We start from the raw sequence: 19,744 nt of genomic DNA, 5'->3' as shown, positions 1-19,744 counted from the left end.
TAGAGACGCTGTCCTTCACAGACTCAGAGAGCCGATACGAAAGCAGTGCTTTCTTTGCACGAACCATTTGAAATAACGATGCTGTTTCACTGCCAAAAATATCATCAACATTGCTGTTTCAATTACATGGCTTGTTGAGATTGAGTGACGTATGTACGTGGCCGTGGTCGATCAAGCACCTCTTGAAATAGCTAGCTCATTTCATCTTGATCCTGCGCGTGCGCGCCGCGCCCCTTGTAATAATTTGGATAGGCCTTGGCGATTATGAGGCGCCGTTTGTAGACCTATTATTTACACCAATATTATATTTAATTTAACAATTATTTATATGTGGTCTAATGCAACTAAACGTGTACTAGTATTGGATAGCCCAAGTATTTATAAATAAAGATTTCACGATATCCAATATATACAAATAATAAATTCCACTAAATTTGTTTAAATGATTGGATTTTTGTACAGTTTACATTGCTTGTAGAGAAAAGAGTTTCTTGAACTTATTATCTATTCAGAGGGAAGGGAAAGGGAAAGAGGAGAGCTAAAGAGGAAGAAGAAAAGAAAAGGATGAAAAGAAGGAGATCGGTGCATGGGGGGAGGGGTGGGAAAGGGCCTTCCGCCCAGGCCCTTACTCCCCCCCCCCCCCCTCCCAGCAAGCCCAAGAGAGAGAGAGAGAGAGAGAGAGAGAGAGAGAGAGAGAGAGAAGGAAGGGAAGGGAAAGGGAACATTGCTTGAAGAGAAAAGAGTTTCTTGAACTTATTTGTCTCTTCTTAAACCTACAATAAATGTTCTCAAATATGTGAAACAACTTATTGGTTTGCACACTTGTTTTAGCTTGAACTGTCAGAATGCAGGAGAAAAACGTTTATTATTGACTTGTACAATCAGGCGTGGATACAGTGGGCCCGAGCAGGGACCCCCCCCCCCCCCTCGCAAAAAGAGAGAGAGAGAGAAAGGGAAAGAAAAGGAGGAAGGAGAAAAGAAAAGGGGGGAAAGAAGGAGATCGGTGAGGGGGCTGGGGTGGGAAAGGGCCTTCTTCCCAGGCTGCTGCCCCCCCCCCCCCCCCCCCTCCACCAAAAAAAAAAGAGAGAGGGAAGGGAAAGGGAAAGAAGAGAGCTAAAGGAAAACAAAAAGAGGAAGAAGAAAAGAAAAGAAAAGGGTGAAAAGTAGGGGAGATCATCAACAATGCATGGATCGTGGGGGGGGGGGGGGGGTGGATATCAGCTGCAATTTTCCAGATGCACTCACTGTGGATCGGGGGGGGGGGGGGGGAGGCCTTCCTCCCAGGCTGCTTATTTGAAAAGGTATATTAATGAGAAATAGAAAGAAAGATAGAAAGAAAGAAGGAATAGTGACCTGCAAGTGTCACAAAGGCAAGCCCCTGGATGCTCATCTGATGGTTATTTAATGCCTAAAATCCCTGAGCTTCTAGCCCCCACACCAATTAGTGCTTGAAGATTGTTATTTAAATCACTTTAAATACTTGTTATAACGACCGAGTGTCAGGTAAAGGATTTGTTAATGGCATGCCTTTTTAAGCATGTGACCATTTTCTAACAATCTGATGGTGTAACTTTCTTGTTCTTGTTCAGCTAACTCCACCCTTCTTTAATTATTGTTGAGTTTTGCTGGATGTTATCTACAAGTTTAAGCCTACTTTTGCAGTAACAGCTTACTTCGTTGTCTATGTGCATTATTTACTGGCAACGATGGACAACTGATTTTGATGTCTGTCTACAGAACCTTGAATGGGCCACTAGTTCTGACCGGGGGGGGGGGGGGGGGGGGGGGGGGGGGACCAAGCCAGAGGCGAGGGCGGGGCCAATTTGTAAAAAACAATTTAGCTGTGAGCACTTATTTTGTTCAATTATTTTGCTAAAGGGGGGGGGGGGATATGGAGCATTTTCACCCTCTCCCCCCCCCTCCCCCCCCCCCCCCCCCCCCCCCCCCCGGGCCAAATTGTATAGGGTTCACTCACTATTCTACAAGGTGTTCTATCCACCTCCCAATCATTCTCTCCTATTTTTGGTTTCACATATTTAATGATCCCCTTTCTCTTTTAATTCTCTTTCTCTTCTTCCTAATCCCACTCTTTCTCCTTTTCCCCTCCCTTCCTCTTCTCCATTATCTTTCTCTTCTTCCCCCCATTTCTTTTTGAATTCTCTTTCTCTTCTTCCTAATCCCACGCTTTCTCTTTCATTTTTTTCCTTCCTCTTTTCCCATCTCTTTCTCTTCTTCCCTCCTTTCCTCTCCCATCATCTCTCCTTCCCCCTTTTCTCTTCATCCAACTCTTTCTCCCCTTCTCTCCAAAGCTCAAACAGACTGGTAAATGTAAACTTGTCATTTCTTAAGATCTTCCAAAAGACTGGGTGAGATTTAATTTAAAAATCCTGCTTCTCTGAAAACATAAAAAATGACTAATTTAGGGATTTCAACAAGCCTTTTTGAATATATTGCTTTTCAATTTCAAGATATTATTTATGATATCACCCCCCCCCCCAAAAAAAAAAAGAAGAAGACAATAATGGACATGTCCATCATTCATATACCTCACCAACTAATATAAGCAAGAAGAAAATTAAAAAACAAACAAAACACATAAACATATAACGAATTCTGTAATTTACAAAAATATAATTTATTAAAATTGCCAACCTACAACTCAGAAAGGCTTTGAAAACAAATACTCTTCTAGTTCCAGTATTACCAATCATTTGTTTAGAATACATCAATGTTTATACATTGAAATGTTACATGATCGCAAAGACTTTCGAAAATCAACCTAAAGCAATTTCAACAGCTTTGCCCATTACCACTTAAAATGTGGGACCATTGTCTATTACAATGAAATATGATTTCTTTGGGATATACATATACAATCAAATATATTCATTGTTAGATCATAGTACCAACTGTACATGTAATGAAAAGCAATTTTACACACACATACATAAATAGGATTGCATCTTTTAAGAACTAGATTATGAAATAATAATGGTCATTTTGTATGCATGTTTGCAAATAAACATGGAAAAGAAGGTATACATGTATACAGTCATACACATTACAAATTTAAGGAAGACATAAGAAAATACAAACACCCCCCCCCCCCAAAAAAAAAGGTCTTTCATATTCATAACATATATTTCACCCCATTATTTGTAAAGGATTTATGCGCAGGCACAGATTTTGAAAATGTTATCCAATTTAATTTACTTTGTACTCCATGGTGACTATAGTGATTTTAAATAGTGATTTAAAACAAAAATTGAGTTCACAGGACAGAGCAAAATCACTGAGTAAACAGGTGTACAATATAGAAAAGATTTTTTTTTTATCCAAACCGCATGTAATATCATTGTTGACAGTAAGAAAGATCTTTGACATAAAAAAAAAAAATGATCAAACTACAAACAAAAAGGTTTATGATATAAAGTTATTACAGTCATTCCATTATATTTATGAGTGCATTTCTTGATTACTGTATGAGTTATTCTTAAGTGTAAAATTACAAGCAGAATAAAAAATGGAAAGATCATTCTTATTTTCCTTTAAAAAAGGAGGCAACATACTTACTCATACATTTAAAGTAGAAATTAATACAATTTAAGGAGTTATATATCTTAATAGCAGAACCACACCTTAAAAAAAATATAACATAGCGAACAAAAATGTAACAGTTTTATCATCATAAGAATAACGGACATATGGGTCAGGAATTTAAAAGAACCCTCATGAAACATACATAAGTGATTATCAAACTATTATTCAAAAAGACATAAATGAAAACTGACACAACACTGAATATTTGCAATTTGCAAAAACATCTTGCTATGAAAATGTCAGACGCTTAGTTTTTGCCATAGTTTCACTGCTCTAAGAATTCTGGTTTTACGATAGAAAAGATACATATCAATCGCACAACAAAGACATCTCGCATCCTTTCTATACAAAGCACTTTTTTAAAAATTTGTAGTAATTTTGTTTATTCCTCCAAATGTATCACAAACAAGAACATACAATTGAATAAAATAAATAAATGTTTTCAATTTTAATTGCTCATACATAAACATGATTTAACAAAAACTGATTTGCAGTATATATATAGCTGAGCAACACACTAAAAGTACATAAACATAATTTATAAATCAATTGTACATGTTATTCACTCCATAAAAAAAATCCGGAGGTTATTTTACTGGTACAAGGAAAAAAAGTCCACACCAGTGCACATATACACACACACACGTACACACACTCATCCACACAAGCAAAACACACATCCCCACACACATGTTCACACCCTCAAGAAACATCCTACCCACAAAATTAAATGTGATACTTTCCCCTATAGGCAATCATCACATATGGGGTTCATTAAAATAGGTCTAAAATGAACAAGCAAACTTTATTTAACAAACAGAAAAAAAAGAGACATACAAAGTTTCCCCAATTAATTTCTATTGAGTAACTTTGAATAATTCTGTTATATTTGTAGACATGTTTCCATTTTGTGTGTGTTTTCTGTTTTCTGTTGTATATAATCTGTGTCTTATGTGTTTTTGATACTTGGGGAAATTTGAACTCCATCGAACAATACAAACATTTTGTAAAGAAACTGTTTTGGCACAACATGTGTGAATACATGAATAGCAGAGTGCATTTAAATGGTTTGGAGTATAGCGACATCTGTCCATGTATCTTCACTAATTTTCGGCCCAGCAAAAGGATAGCCGGTCCAGGTGCATGCGCTGCGCATAGACCCAAGTCAAGTGTACAAGTCAGCATCGATATTCAGTTTATCTGAAAGTCAAAGATTTAGTTATTTTAGTGGAACCAAGTAAGTTGTACATCATGGCAAATGAAGATATTCAATCTTATTTGGTGGAACCCTTTGAGAAGAGGGGACATTACAAGGAATTTATTTTAACAGCAGCTGTGGTAAATGACAATTCCGGTTCAGGCCAGGAGCTAGCTGCCATTGCTGGGTCCTCCACTTCTTCAACTTCAACAAAGACAACAGTGTACGAACTATTCTATAACGAAGTAGAATTGACAAGAGACCTGATGAACATGAAGAACAACACTTTCGCAGTGTGTACAGACCTCAGCATGGATAGGAAAGAATTACCTGACAGTCATGGCACACCTGAATGAAGTCTCAAGTCAACAAGGACCAGACTTCAAGAAGGAGGATGCTGCCAAAGCAAAAGGGTGGTTGAAGAAGCTCCAGAGTTTCAAGTTTGTCTGGCATACAGCTCTCTACACAGATTTGCTGACAGAACTGTCATGTCTTTCGCTCCTTTTCCAATGAGACAACGTAAATCTACCGGATGTGGTAGATGGAGTTAAGATGACACAGCAGGTACTCGATGAGATGACAACAAGTGATGTACCCAAGGTACGCGATGATAGAGGACATTTGGAGGGTACAATGTACAAAGGAGTGAACCTCACCCACGTCGAGGAGGTGGAAGCCAGTTGTGGGAGGTGGAAAAAGGAGCTCATCAAGCCTATTCTTTAATGCCTCAAGGTCCGGTTTGAGAGTTTCACCTAAGATGTAGTTCTGAATGCAGTGTCATCGCTCAATCCAAAGAACTGGCCCGAGGATCTGACTGGCCATGGAGATGAGGAGGTCAAGAAACTACTAGACCACTTCTAGCCAGTCCTTTCAAGGAACAATTGTGACATCACGGAAGCTATAGCAGAGTGGCAGCGATTAAAGAGGATCATCAGGAAGTTTTATCGAGGCACGCCATGGAATGCCTTTGGGAGCGAGTGCACACCGAGAGACACAATGACTTTCCAAACATCCTGCATCTTATTTTAACAAATCATTGTGAAAAAAGTCCCCTGAGTATAATACAGGGTGCTACTAAAAAGCAAATTCTTCTTGCCAGAACATGGAATTTAATGATCTGGTCATGCAGGAGGCAATGACTAACTGGACAGAGTCACAAGTGACTGAAGAGGCGTCTAAAATCAGGGTCAGGCGGTCACAGATTTTGACTGATGCATTGAGGGCCTTCAGGTCTTCTCTATTGAAAGCCAGATCTGTGATTTTTGTTCAATTCCTTGGGAACCAGGGATTGACACTAGGGGTTGACTAAGGAGTTCGCCACACTCCTCCTACCCCTACTTAGAGATAGCATGTATAAATAGCCACCGCAAAATAATTGAGGGCTATTTTTTAAAGGGAAAATCTGAAAAGAGCCCCCATAAAAAAAAAAAAATTTTGGTTGCTTGTTGGGTCATCAAAAACATCTTTCCTTGACCGCCTTCGCCGTTAAGCGGGAACGTTGACACAATTCCACAAGAAATGTCTCCCATATTCAACAGAAATACCCAACCACTATGTTCTCAATAGTAAAACAAGCAAATGGCAAAAACAGAAAATAAACAAGATTGAAAATTTGTAATTTGTACAATAATGTCATAGATGCAAAAGTGTTGACAACAGGCACGTGTATTGTGAAACGTGAGAATTGCTGGCATCAAAGACATGTCGTTTAGACTTCCAACTGTGAAGACAAACGGAGGTGGCCTTTGTGGGTTTGTCATTCATAATGTCCAAGTACAGTTGTTGACATTGTTTTGATTGCTCATATTTCTGAAATATTGAATATTGACTGTTTATATTTCAAATCATATGTTTGGTGGTATGAGGTCATTAACAATTTGTTTTTGTTGTAAAATATTTATTTTTGTGATGTTTTTTTTAGGATGGGTCTTCTGAAATTGATAGTGGTTGAAGAATTTGAAGAGCGGAAGAAAAGGGAGTACCATTTCCTGAGGGGTAGCGTCTATGAGCCACAGAGCAGGAAATGCCTGGAGATGTTCTGTGCATCGTCTTTCAGCAAGGAGGCTGAAACCTTGAAGAAGCTCACGGCTAATTCATTCTTCATGGTTCAAGATGTGTCAGAGACGAAGAGCTCAGAGAGGCAGTTAAGGATTAATGCAAAAAGCAAGGTATTTGCAGAAGTGGTTTATTTTGATTTACATATTGACTGGACATTTTAGATGTTAAATGTTTTTTTTTTTTAAGAGGCTTGCATTGAATTAATTAATTCCCTTTTTTTACCCAACATCATTTTTGACTGGGCCAATTTTCAAGTCAAATGGTCCATTATTTGCCGAGATTCAAAGAGTTTGTGGGTGGTTGGGGGAGAGGGGGGGGGGGGGAGGTGCAGAAGGTCTTCACTTTCTAATGGATTTAAAATCAAAAGTTGTTAATTTTTTTGTTTGTTTTTGGTCAGGTCTTGTTGTGGGGGAACACAGCGAATAAAGTAAGGCGAAAAGATGAAGATCTGAAGTTGGTGTGGATGGAGGTGATGGTAGATGGGACGTCAGGAGTGACCATACATTCCAGTCCAAGCACAAAGATCGAGGTAAGATTGTAGTGGGATATGTTGTTTGGTGTTATGTTTATCGTATAATTGGTCATTATTCTGGGGGGGGGGGGGGTTATATTTTTGTTTCTGTTAGATATGAATGAATTTTGCTTGTTTGTTTTATTAGGGTTTTACTTTGGAATCTTTATGTGTCAGTTAATCCAAGGGTTTTAATGTATCTTTTTATTTAATTGAATTAATAACATGTTATTTTTTAAAGTTTAATTGGTTATGTGGAAGACAAAATATGACATTGATACCTGTTTAGATGTAATTTTGCAACGTTTTATTATATAGATTGAAAACTAAATGGGGAGTGAAAGAGTCAGGAGGTTCAGATTTTTTGAAATATATTTTCCTTTGTCCGTATTTTGCATTTTACTGCAATTTTCATCCAGGCCTCAATGAATATTGTAGGAAACCACGTAGAGAGTACTATTGCAAGTAAAAATTGATGACACTAAATTGATTCTTAGAATTATCAGAACCAAGTTGAGAATATAATGTCCGATTGTGATCATAATATGTGTGGTGAAGTTAGCTTCAGAGTGCCTACAGTTGTACGTAAGTTAAATACATATTGACTATCGCATAAGTCTCAAAAAAAAAATTTACTTGCATCTAAGTTGAAACTTTTCTTTCGGGCCAAATGGATTGACTAACTATTTATAGAAATGTAACACTCCTTTGGCAGACTGACATTTTGTAACAAATAACGTTATTTTCCCTGTTTATTTCTCTTAAAGGTTTTGCTTGCACCACCTTCCCCGGTTACTCAGACAGCGACTTTAATAGGCATGCTAGAGAGAAGATGTCTAATGCTCGGAAAGTTAGTGCTAAAAAATAAGTAACCATATGTACCTTATGCTATGCTTCCATAAAACCTTTTTTGTGTAATGCACAAAAAGACGAAGCAAAGAGACCTGCACTTGCAGCGTACAAGCTGGGACTCTGAGGACTTTTAATCAGCAATCTCTGTACTTTCATAGTAGTTATCTTGCCAGTTGATCGATTGTGAAGCATTTGACTTTACACAGGAATTTGACTTTGCTGTTGATGGCTTGCATCTTAACTCTTTGGCAAGCAAATTTTTGCAGATCATCTTCGCTTGTATTTATCAACATTACTCTCACCCAGCCCCCTTTCACCTTGCAATACTTGTACTCCGAAATAGATTCCTGTTGAGCTTTTAACTCCTCAAGAAAAACAACTCATGGAAGACATGCAAAGGGGAGGTATATAAAAAGAGATTATATGTAGAGAATGATGATGGAGTTGGATTAAGTCATAGGCATACGTTGCCTACCCCTTACCGCTAAACCGACATGTACCAAATAGGTTTTCAGCTACGATTACTTATTCTAATATCCATGAAGGAAAATCCATAAGGACATCAACTCTTCATCTCCTTGGAGTCCACAAACAGAATGTTCTACAGAAGAAGAGGAGTAGGAGACATTTTGATAAGCATTTCACATCAGACTACCAGTTAATCAGCAATACTTTATTTTTTAGTGTTTCTGATGCATGCATAGAAGGTATGAACATAATTTATTCCTCACCATTAAGGCACAATTTTTTATTTGGAGATGGATGCATGTACCTACTTTCGAATATTATTTGATCAATGTGACACTCAAAGGATATCCCCTAAGGGAATTGAAAGAAGTAGACGTGATAACCTTGATGAGAGCAATTCAGCTAATATTGGAAAGCATCGATGACAGTGTTCCACTGCCATGTAATTGGATGAACTTTCTGAAAATACGAAGAAATAAGCATGCATATTTGTTGAGACCCTTTCTGTGATATCTTCCATATCAATTTGTCTAGGCATATTACTTCTTCAAAGACATGCTTTGTCTTTTTAGTGATAATGACATTGGGCATTGAGACTTCATCTCATCTCTGCAACCAAGAGTGAAGACGCTTTATAAACGCAAGAATATCAATGATAATGCAGAATTATGTACTCTCGTCAAAGAAGGGGCATTTACACTGTCTTCCAAACACGCCAAAAGATGCCAAACCGGAGCCTGACCGCGATGTTACCAAGGGCAACTACGCTTTACCGGCAGACATGCTCGCAGTTGTAACATCGTGATGTTAGGCACGTGACTTCCGGCACTTCCGGATTGTTACCCGCGCTCTTTTAAACCACGTTCTTCCTGTCTGATATCTGTCTAGATCTAGTAGTATTTGAGTGATTTGTTTGATTAATATTTTCACTATGGAAGTGAACAATTCCCATTGGACTGATGGTGAGGTGAAGTTTTTGATATCGATGTGGAGGCAGGGAGAGCTCCTCCACCAGACTTCTAAGCGTCCTTCCAAACGTGGGGAAAAGGGGTTCAAGGAGATGAGTGACAGCATGAAATCGGCCGGGTATTCTCGGACTGGACCCAGATAAAGAACAAAATTAGAGCTATGACAAAGAGTTATAATGAGACGAATCGGTATAATAACAGAAGTGGGAGAGACAGGACGAGTTGTCCCTTCTTGTTCTTTGTTATGGATGATGGTTTTTATTGTTATCAAATGTATGCCTTGGTTTATTTTGACAGCTAAACTCCAGAACTACAGGGGAAGTCCACCTACCGCTACAGGAGGTTAGGATGCTGCCCTCAATATCACAGAGGGCACTGGTTAATGCGTTGATGGAACGGGTGTTTGGAATGGAGGTCCTCGAGACTCATTCGTTAACAGGAGGCAAGTGTAATGCACAAAAAGACGAAGCAAAGAGACCTGCACTTGCAGCGAACAAGCTGGGACTCTGAGGACCTTTAATCAGCAATCTCTGTATTTCAATAGTAGCCTCGCCAAGTTATCTCGCCAGTTGATATAAGAGAATTTATGTAGAGAATGATAATGGAGTTAGGTAAATTCATAGGCATACGTTGCCTACCCCTGTTATAGACAAACCCTCAAACCGACATGTACTAAATAGGTTCTCGGCTACGATTACTTATTCTAATATCCATGAAGAAAAATCCATAAGGATATCAACCCTTTATCTCCCAGGAGTCCACACACAGTATGTTCTCCAGAAGAAGAGAAGAAGGAGACATCGACGGCCAGTTCGCCGAAAAAGAAGAAGGAAACTTTTCTCTGTAATTGTCACCCTCTTTAATATTTTAGGTGCTGACAAGCTGCAGTGGCTAGATGACTTCAAGAGAGGGAACACCCGTCTCATCGAAACATTCACCCCCTGTTCAAACAGACCACCCTCCTGATGATGACTATGATTTCACATCTTTGCCTGTAAGATTTCAGTTGTTATTTCCTTTTTAAATAATTTTAATTGTTGAATTGTTCAGGCACTTCAAAGAGAAGAGTCAAGATGCATTTCCACTGCAGGGAACCTGTAACACTAGTTTTAGTGAGCAGATTTCTGATGTACAGGAGCCGTTATTACTAGAACTTGCTAAAATATACTGAATGACTTGAAATGCATATCTTTCAGGTGTCAAGGTCAACACTCCAGAGCATGGCGAGCAGGCCACTGCAATAGGGGTACGGTGTCGGGGGATTGGTCACATCTGCGGGTGTTGCCTCACATCAACGTGCTGGAGTTTTTGGCAGTGATCTATGTTCTCCATCACTTTGCCATCCGGTTTGTTCGTCGGTCGGTTTTGATTTTGACGGACAATGTAACTGTGGCGGCTTACATAAACCGGCAGGGTGGCACCCGGTCTGCTCCTCTGGACCGGTTGGCCGCGCAACTATGGAGTTGGTGTCGTCAGTTGGACATTACACCGATAGCTTCTTTCATTCCCGGTCGGGAGAATCTGATAGCAGACTTCCTTTCTCGAGGTCGGTGTCTGCCATCGGAGTGGACGCTCCATCCGGCAGTTTTCCAGACGCTCCTCTCGACCTGGGGTCGGTTGGACGTCGACCTGTTTGCCTCCCGAGGTATTGCTCCCGACATCATGAGGTGAGAACCCACGAGGACACCAAAAAGTCAGCATATGACGCCCAAAGAAGTGGGAAACCAGTCAATAGTGTGAAAGGCCATAGTTGGTTTCTCTTTGTCCCTAAATTTAATATTATAGAAAATGTGGCAATAGAGTACATGCACGGGCTTGTATTAGGCGTAGTAAAAATGCTAGTTTCATTGTGGTTTGACTCGTCCCATCATAAGGAAGCCTTTAACATTTCAAAAAAATTGACAAAGTTGATGAACGTATTGCTCAAATAGCACCACCACACTGTATATCCAGGATGGCAAGATGTATTGGGAGCCATTTGAAGTTCTGGACGGCATCGGAGTATAGATCTTTTCTTCTATTTTATAGCATCCCATGCCTCATCGGGATCCTCCATGATGAATATTTCCAACATTTCTTACTATTGAATGAGGTCTCATTCATACTGCTTTCACACTCCATATCCTCTACATGTTTGAGGAAAGCTGATAGATTACTTAAACACTTTTGTTTAAGGATAGAGGAACTGTATGGAAAAAGACACTGTAGCTCTAATGTCCACAATTTACTGCACTACATACACAAAGTTGAAGCCCTTGGGCCATTATTTGCAAGTTCATGTTTTCACTTTGAAGATTTTAATAGTGACCTGGGTTCATTGTTCCACGGTACACGCAGTATAACTGAACAAATTATTTCAACAGTCTGTCTACAACAGGTCATTCCCAAATTTGAAAGTTCTTTCCCTTGTGGATCACCCCTACATGACTTTTTCATTGTATTAACACAGAAGGGCCAAGAAAGATTTGTGAAAGGATTTGGAATGGCATTTTTGTTATTTACATCAATAAATCAACGTATCTACCTATTCTACTTTGGTGAGAAGCAGGCTCGAGACCTGTCCGTTGCTTTTCGCGATGTCCAAAAGCCGGTTCCTTCCTCCAGACCTCGTAAGAAAAGTTCGAAGAGTTCGGGTTCTTCTCGTAAGAACGTCGGCCAGTCTAAGGGCCGCCCTCAGGACTGTTACCCGGTCGAGGAGGAATACCAGGATCGTGGTCGTCCTTCGTCTCGAGATTCGTCTTACCGTGATTTGTGAAAGGATTTGGAATGGCATTTTTGTTGTTGGTATTATGTCAAATTATGTCACATTGATTACTTCTGAAAATACGAAGAAATAAGCATGCACTTTGTAGATATTTGTTGAGACCCTTTCTGTGATATCTTCCATACCAAGTTATCTAGGCATAATACTTCTTCAAAGACATTCTTTGTTTTTTTAGAGATAATGACTGGAAAAAACATTGTGCGTCTTCCTTCAGCAGGGACGGTATCCAGATTGGCCGTAGAAGCGAATCATCTTGCAACAATTGAAGTTGCCCTGGCAATGAAGTCCACAACAACGGGAAAACCCATTGGAAACTGACCCACGAGGGCACCAATAAAATTGACATATTATGCCCAACATCATACTACTATGCTGTTATTTCCAAATTTGCCCTTAGCAATACAGTACTCTATAGTGATCGTTTTACTCGTGCAAATAATCTTAACATTTCATTGGTAAAGAGAGAAGAAACCTGTGTCATCGATATATTAAAGATTGTAGAGGTATGCATGTGTGAATGGATGTCGGGTAAGATGATGCATCGCTATGTTTTAATGGGGAAAGTGAAAAAATATTAGAAAAACAGTTTAAAAAAAAAAATTATTCAAGAAATAGCAAAAAAAAACATGTGAATAATAGTGAAAAAATATATTTTTCTACTGGTCAAAATAACTGGGGAAGATATTCACAGGAGATGTTCAAGTGCAAGAACTGTTCTCATCTAAAGGAGGCACATTCCTGATACATGATAAGGATGAAGCAGCTGATGCAATGGATAAATTCATAGAGGTTCTCAATTTGAATTATGATTATGTCTTTGGCGATGCCACTTATGCATTGAATAAAAGCCGGAATGAAAACCTCCGCAAACTAGCTAAAGATAGTGAGGATGACAAGAAAAATTGTTCTGCTCAAGCCAGAGTGGCAGCCAGAAGGAAAAAGTCTGGTGTTAAATCAATGAAAAAAACAAAGCCATATCAAGTGGGAAGACCGGTGGCTTCTCCTGCTAATCCAGCGTATATGGCTAATTATGCCAATAATAATTTTCGTGGCCACATAATGCCACATATATTTTAGACCGTTCAATCCTAGTTACCAGTCTGTTTCGCATATAGGAAGAATGGCCATTTGCGAAGGAACTACCCTAGCTACAGCCCCAAACTATCGAAAGATAGCAAGTAGCTGAATTAATGTTGCAGAGCAGAATAAAGGTAAATATTCTAGGTTTAGAGTATTAGCTACATTTGCAGTATTAAAATAAATGTACCTCTTTTTATAAAATAAAAGATTCACAAAATTGTTTATCGTATCAAAAATGTGGTACAGAATTAATTGATTGGTTGGATAACGTTCACTTGGTTAAAATCGTACCAAATAGCCTATAGCCTAACCGATACTTGTAGTCTACAGTAGATCTACTACACTAAATTTTAGCCTAAAATAATATTAATAATGGCGTCAAGCTCGACTGGGCGTGGGGCTCTTCGTAGCGGAAAAATGGGTATGATGTACATGTATCTGGTTGAGGGGTTTCATCAACGTCGGACACAGGCTACGACTGACCAGAGAGTGAGAGAGTTCTTGAAGGGGAACGTCGTGGTCAAGGGAGGAGGAAATGCGGTCTAAGACATTTTCATAAATGACCCGGGCAATAGGGAGCCCACACAAATAAAGAAGGTGCTGGCCATGGGTCGGGATCAGTACTTTGGAATCAGGGATGCGATTTGTGATGAATTAAATCTGAAGGTGACGGTGTCTTAAAAGTCAGGTGAGTTAACGTAGATCTAAGGTGATTCTCCTGCTCAGGATTCCACCTAAGTGCGAGGAAACGTTGCATATCGATCCAATTTGAATGGTGCCCCAAGTTACCACACTTCATTTATCAGTTTCTCTCTTGGACCAATGTCACATGAATGCCCATATTATCATGCAAAACGTTTCAAAAATAAACCAAGTAACTGTTGTTGCAACGGGAAAGTTGACTTCCAGCCTCTATCACCTTACCCTTCATTACTGCAAAATCTTCTAGGGGGACAGGACCACACATCAAAAAACTTTCTCAAACACATTTGTAGTTACAATAGATAATTTGCATTTGCGTCAATGGGCGCAATGATGGCCCGCCACCAGGTCATGGACCGTATTGCTTTCGTATTCATGGGCAAAGATATATATCACAGGACTGGCACACATCACCCAACCCCAAACGGGACTTCACCAATATGGCCAAATCTATATACACAAACCAGACTGGCCCAACCACAGAATCAACATTGTCACGAGAGCATTATGGATTCAATTCATGAGGAACTTATTGACATCAACCCATATGCTGCTTCATACAACCATATGCATGAAGGTGAGGGAAGAAGTAAACCAGAAAGCACTGACATCAAATTGCCAGCCACCCACTGTCACCATGGTCATAAAAAAAGGAACAGATCAAAGGCGCTACAGCTTGCCCAACCATGGTGAAGTTGCTGCAGTGTTTGTAGGAGATGATGGCATCCCCCCTGATCGAGACCTCATTGTCTATCCTAGATATAGGCCTTTGCAGAACATTTCAAGCATACTGCCAATCATGGCCCTTTGTCCTATCCCATCCTATTTCAACATAGAGAATGTGGATGGATGCCTGGAATGCAACATACAATATACCCTATGTAAGAAGAACTGCAGTGATCTAGACATCAAAGAAGTCCTCTTTGAGACGATAAGGCAGAACCCTTGTTGTTTTACTAGATGATGACGGCAAAGCAAGTAACGTTCTGAAAGTGAAACAAAACAGCACGTGGTTGATGCTGACCATCCTCTCTTCACTGGCATCAGTGTCAATCTGAATGATTCTGTGGACGTAAAATCCCTTGTAAATACTTTTTCATCGTTGAATGTGTGCCCAGGAAATACAGAATATGTTGCCCTTACCAAAGAAAAGTTGAAAACGTGCAGTGTCTACTGCCACAACTACCCAAATGGGGCAACCATCAGGCACATTGCCTGTCCACTCCTGACATTAGAACATCGCTGTGGACCTTGCACCATATGTACAAGTTCGCTGGCTGCGGCTGCGAGTAAGACCTCTGTTGCTTCTTCAAGAAGTACAAGCTCCTCATGCTTCACGCCTTTCCAACATCTTTATCTATGTCAAAAGTAGTGAATGTAATCACAACCATTTGTAAAAACCTACTTGGAAAGTTGCCTGATAAACTGCCGTCACACAGAAATCTTTATAGAATATTAAACGAAACAAAATTTGTAGCGCAGACTCAAATTATGGAGTATATGGAAGAAGGTGAGGAGATCCTTCCAACCTTCAGGGTAATACCCTTCACTCAGATAAAACGACAACGTTCCACCGGCACTACCAAGGCTGCCAGGTGACGTTACCTGATAAAGAGCAGATCAGCATTGGTCTTGTAGAAGTAGGCGCTGGTGATGCCGTAACCTATCTGGATGCCTTCAAACGTGCTATTAGTGACATTGCTGGGGCAGTTTGTAGTGATCACAGCACAGAACACAAAGAGGAAATAGCAACATTGGTCACATCAGTTAAAAACACAATGGGGAACCAGGGGTTGTTTGACTATGAACATGACTGACAAAGAAAGCGGACAAAATATACAGTTCCTCAGGTAAACAAAGGAACATCCCTTCACTGCTATTATGTAAAAATGTGTAGAACAGGTGAATATGCATGTGACACCTGTTCCACACATTTGTACATAATAGCAGTGAAGGGATGTTTCTTTGTCTACCTGAGGAACTGTATATTTTGTCCGCTTTCTTTGTCAGTCATGTTCATAGTGTTTTCTATGCATTTGAAATTGAATATTTAGTGATTATGTTCATGTTATTGGTTCACTATATTCATCTATCATTGGGAAGATAGGTAAAATAATTTGTTTACTCAATCTTTTATTTTATAGGAGGTGTGCCAACTAGGAAAATCCGTTTTCCTTCGACGCCGACTCCAGAGCATTTTTTTGCCCAGCTGAGGCAGGAATTCCTTGAGCTGGAGAGCCAGGCTTTCCGCTTGTGCAAGGCCAACAATAAGAGGGATGTTGTTGCACTCCCTCGGAAGTGAATACATCAGAAGCGCTACGCAACTGTCCTCTCCACCAGCGATCAAGTTTGTACATACAAACAACCATGGTGAGGATTGTTTGTAGGTGCTGTCCATGGCAAAGAGTTGGTTTGATGATGGAACCTTCAACATGGTGCCATCTATTTTCTTCTAACTGTGGACCATCCACATGACTTATGAGGAGCATGTAGTGCCGTTGGTATATTGTCTGATGTTGAACAAAGACCAGGGGGGTGTTTCATAAAATTGTGTTCATAGTTACGCATGACTTTACAAACGACTTGTATACGAAAAGCCAATGGGATGCTCAATCATTATTAAATACATCAACTAAAGTTGAACTGTGCAGATGTAGATTCACATTCTTATGATAACAAACATTTTTAATGCAAAGTATATTTTTTGCCATAATTTAATTGAGGTAACTGAAAATATCAGAAAAAAATTTGGGCATCCTATCTGGCACTTCATAAGTCGTTCATAAACTCATGCGTAACTTTATGAACAGCTTTATGAAACAACCCCCAGGCATCCTATTCAAGGGTGTTAGAAGAGGACTCGGGCTGGATTCACCATCATCAAGGAGCAGCCATTTCTTGAGGCCTCGCCAGATGGAAAAGTATCCTGCACTTGCTGTGGAGAAGGCATTGTGGAGGTGAAATGCCCATACCGCCATCGCATGCAGACAGTGCAGGAAGCTGTAGCAGACAAGGATTTCTGCCTAGATGCCGAGTTTACTCTAAAGAAATCCCATTCCTACTATAGCCAAATTCAGCTCCAAATTGCAGCCTGCAATGTGCAGTACTGCGATTGTGTGGTGTGGACACCACAGTCAATCCAAGTGGAATGGGTAGACAAAGATGGCAATTTTATCGACGCCATGGTTGAGAGGCTTACAACACTCTGGAAGTCAGCCATCCTTCCAGAACTCCTGAACTCCAATGATTTTGTCGAAATAACAAGCTTTAGTAACAAGATTATTGTTGGATGTGTATATATGGCTCCTAAATATGATAGTACATCCTTTGTTGAAAATTGCAGCACTTGTTTGACAATGAAGATGACAGTGTGGGTCTGTCCATAGAGGAGAGACAGTTTGTCAATCTGATGGTGGAAAAGGGAGGCTTGAAAAATGGCAAGTGGACAGCTCCATTACCAGCAGACGAGAGATCATCTTCCTAATAAGCTTTGAAAAGAGCTCAAATCCTCAAAACGAGTATGGCAAGGAGTTCCATCAAGAGAGAACACATGTTGACGTTCATGGAAGGGGTAATTTTTCAAGGGTAACTTTCACAACCTAGAGGCCAGTTGCCTAGTATCCACATTCCTGGAGCAGGAAAAACTTCCAAGAGAAATGCAAGCGCCTTGAAGAGGAACTCAAAGAGGCCAAGAGGGAGCTCTTCCTGGAAAAGACAAAAAATGGATGCTTGCCTCGACTGATCAACTTCCACATTGATCAGTTGAGATTGCTGGCAATGGGAGTCCATGTTGATGCTGCTGATGACATCGAGTCGGATGATGGTGCGGTGAATGAGATCGAGTCGGATGATGGTGCGGTGATGGTCATCGATGAGATGAAAAGTGAGTAGATCGAGTTTATACCAGTTATGAACTATTCCCCCAATCCTATATTTTTCCTTTTTCTTTTGACCTTAAATTATTAAAAGAATATACACAATCAACACTAAAATGGAAACATGTGGCAATCCTTGCCTACCCTAAACAGTACACCACCCTTCAAGTCCCCATCACTAAAGAGGACATAGAGTTGAGCCATAGGGTTGGCGTGAAAGATCGGGAGCCAACGTCAGGGGGGCGTTGTCCTCATCCCTGGCCCATCATTGTTACATTTGCATCATTCGGGAAGCGTCAGCTTATAGTACGAAACCGACGGAAGCTAGCAGGCCAGGGGAAGTCTATTCAAGAGGACCTCACCCGAACCAATGCTGACCTTCTCAAGCAAACAAAAAATTGCAGTAAAGTGAAGATCGCTTGGTCAACTGATGGCAGAGTTATCGCCCTCACTGAAACTGGTGATAAAAAGAATATTAACTCTGTTAACGACCTGAGATGGCTCATTCATTTCTTCTTACTTTTCTAACATTCTTTTTGCTGCTCTTGTTCTTATGTTTTTTTATATTTACTCATATTCTGTACTGTGTGTGTGTGTGTTTTTTCTTTTTATGTGTGAATGTCTGGTTTGTTTTGTTATGTATGTATGTGTGTAAGCCCTGTCTGTGTACATGTTTGGTAGGCCCATCTTGAGTAGTCTTTTACAAGGGTTTTATGTGCATAGAGTTTATTGTGCCATTGGTTTTCTAAATAGTTAATAATGGACACCATTGTTGAAGATGTGAACATAATGCTAATATGTTGATTGTGGTGCATTTGAACAGAACCTACAAGGAAATGTTGATTGTGGTGCATGTAAATGCCAGGAGTTTATGTAGGAAAAGCTCTAGCAAAGGGGGCTGATGAAAAAAGTGGCTGTCACAGGGCATGGAGTACATATTTGAGAAATTGTGGAATAACAAAGCATTATCTGCAAACCTTCCATGGAAATCGCTTTAACATTGTGTTTTTGTTGGGCGGATGTGTGTTTCATTTACGGGATCAAGTGTGGGATTTTCTGAGTTGTGTACAAGGCCAATCAAATGGGCTTTCATGCCGACATGCAGGTTGATCTGTACCTGTCAGGTTAAGTGCTGGGTATTTTAAACAAGCTTATCACTGCACCATTGTGGCGCATCATAGAAGAAAGTGGTCATATACTAGATATGTGTGATCATTATACATTCATTTCTTTGTCATTCATGCAGACCGTGGAAAACATCCTTGATCCGATGGTCATTGGACTACAGCAGGCTCTCTGGAGGGACCTCCTGAACGTCGAGCCTCCAGCCAACGAGCCAGGGGCTAACAACAGATCGCGCCACCACACAGCGTATCGCTGCTTAGTGCTGTGGCAGCATGGTCGCCTGGGAGCAGGCAACAGAAGGATCATCGTCAGATGTGTGGTCATGAGAGTCCGGGGGATGTATCCAGACCCTCGTGGCCAGTATAGAGGCTACTTATTACATGTATTTAAAAATAATCCATGAAGTCATAGATTTTATTCATAGCATCTTCATCGTCCATTTCTTTCTTTGTCATTCATGCAGACCGTGGACAACATCCTGGACCCGATGGTCATCGATCTCCAGCAGGCTCTTTGGAGGGACCTCCTAAACATCGAACCTCC

Source organism: Strongylocentrotus purpuratus, unplaced genomic scaffold (assembly GCF_000002235.5).
Source record: "Strongylocentrotus purpuratus isolate Spur 01 unplaced genomic scaffold, Spur_5.0 spur5_scaffold_14, whole genome shotgun sequence".
NCBI classification, from domain to species: domain Eukaryota; kingdom Metazoa; phylum Echinodermata; class Echinoidea; order Camarodonta; family Strongylocentrotidae; genus Strongylocentrotus; species Strongylocentrotus purpuratus.
Note: the sequence above shows the minus strand (reverse complement) of the source record.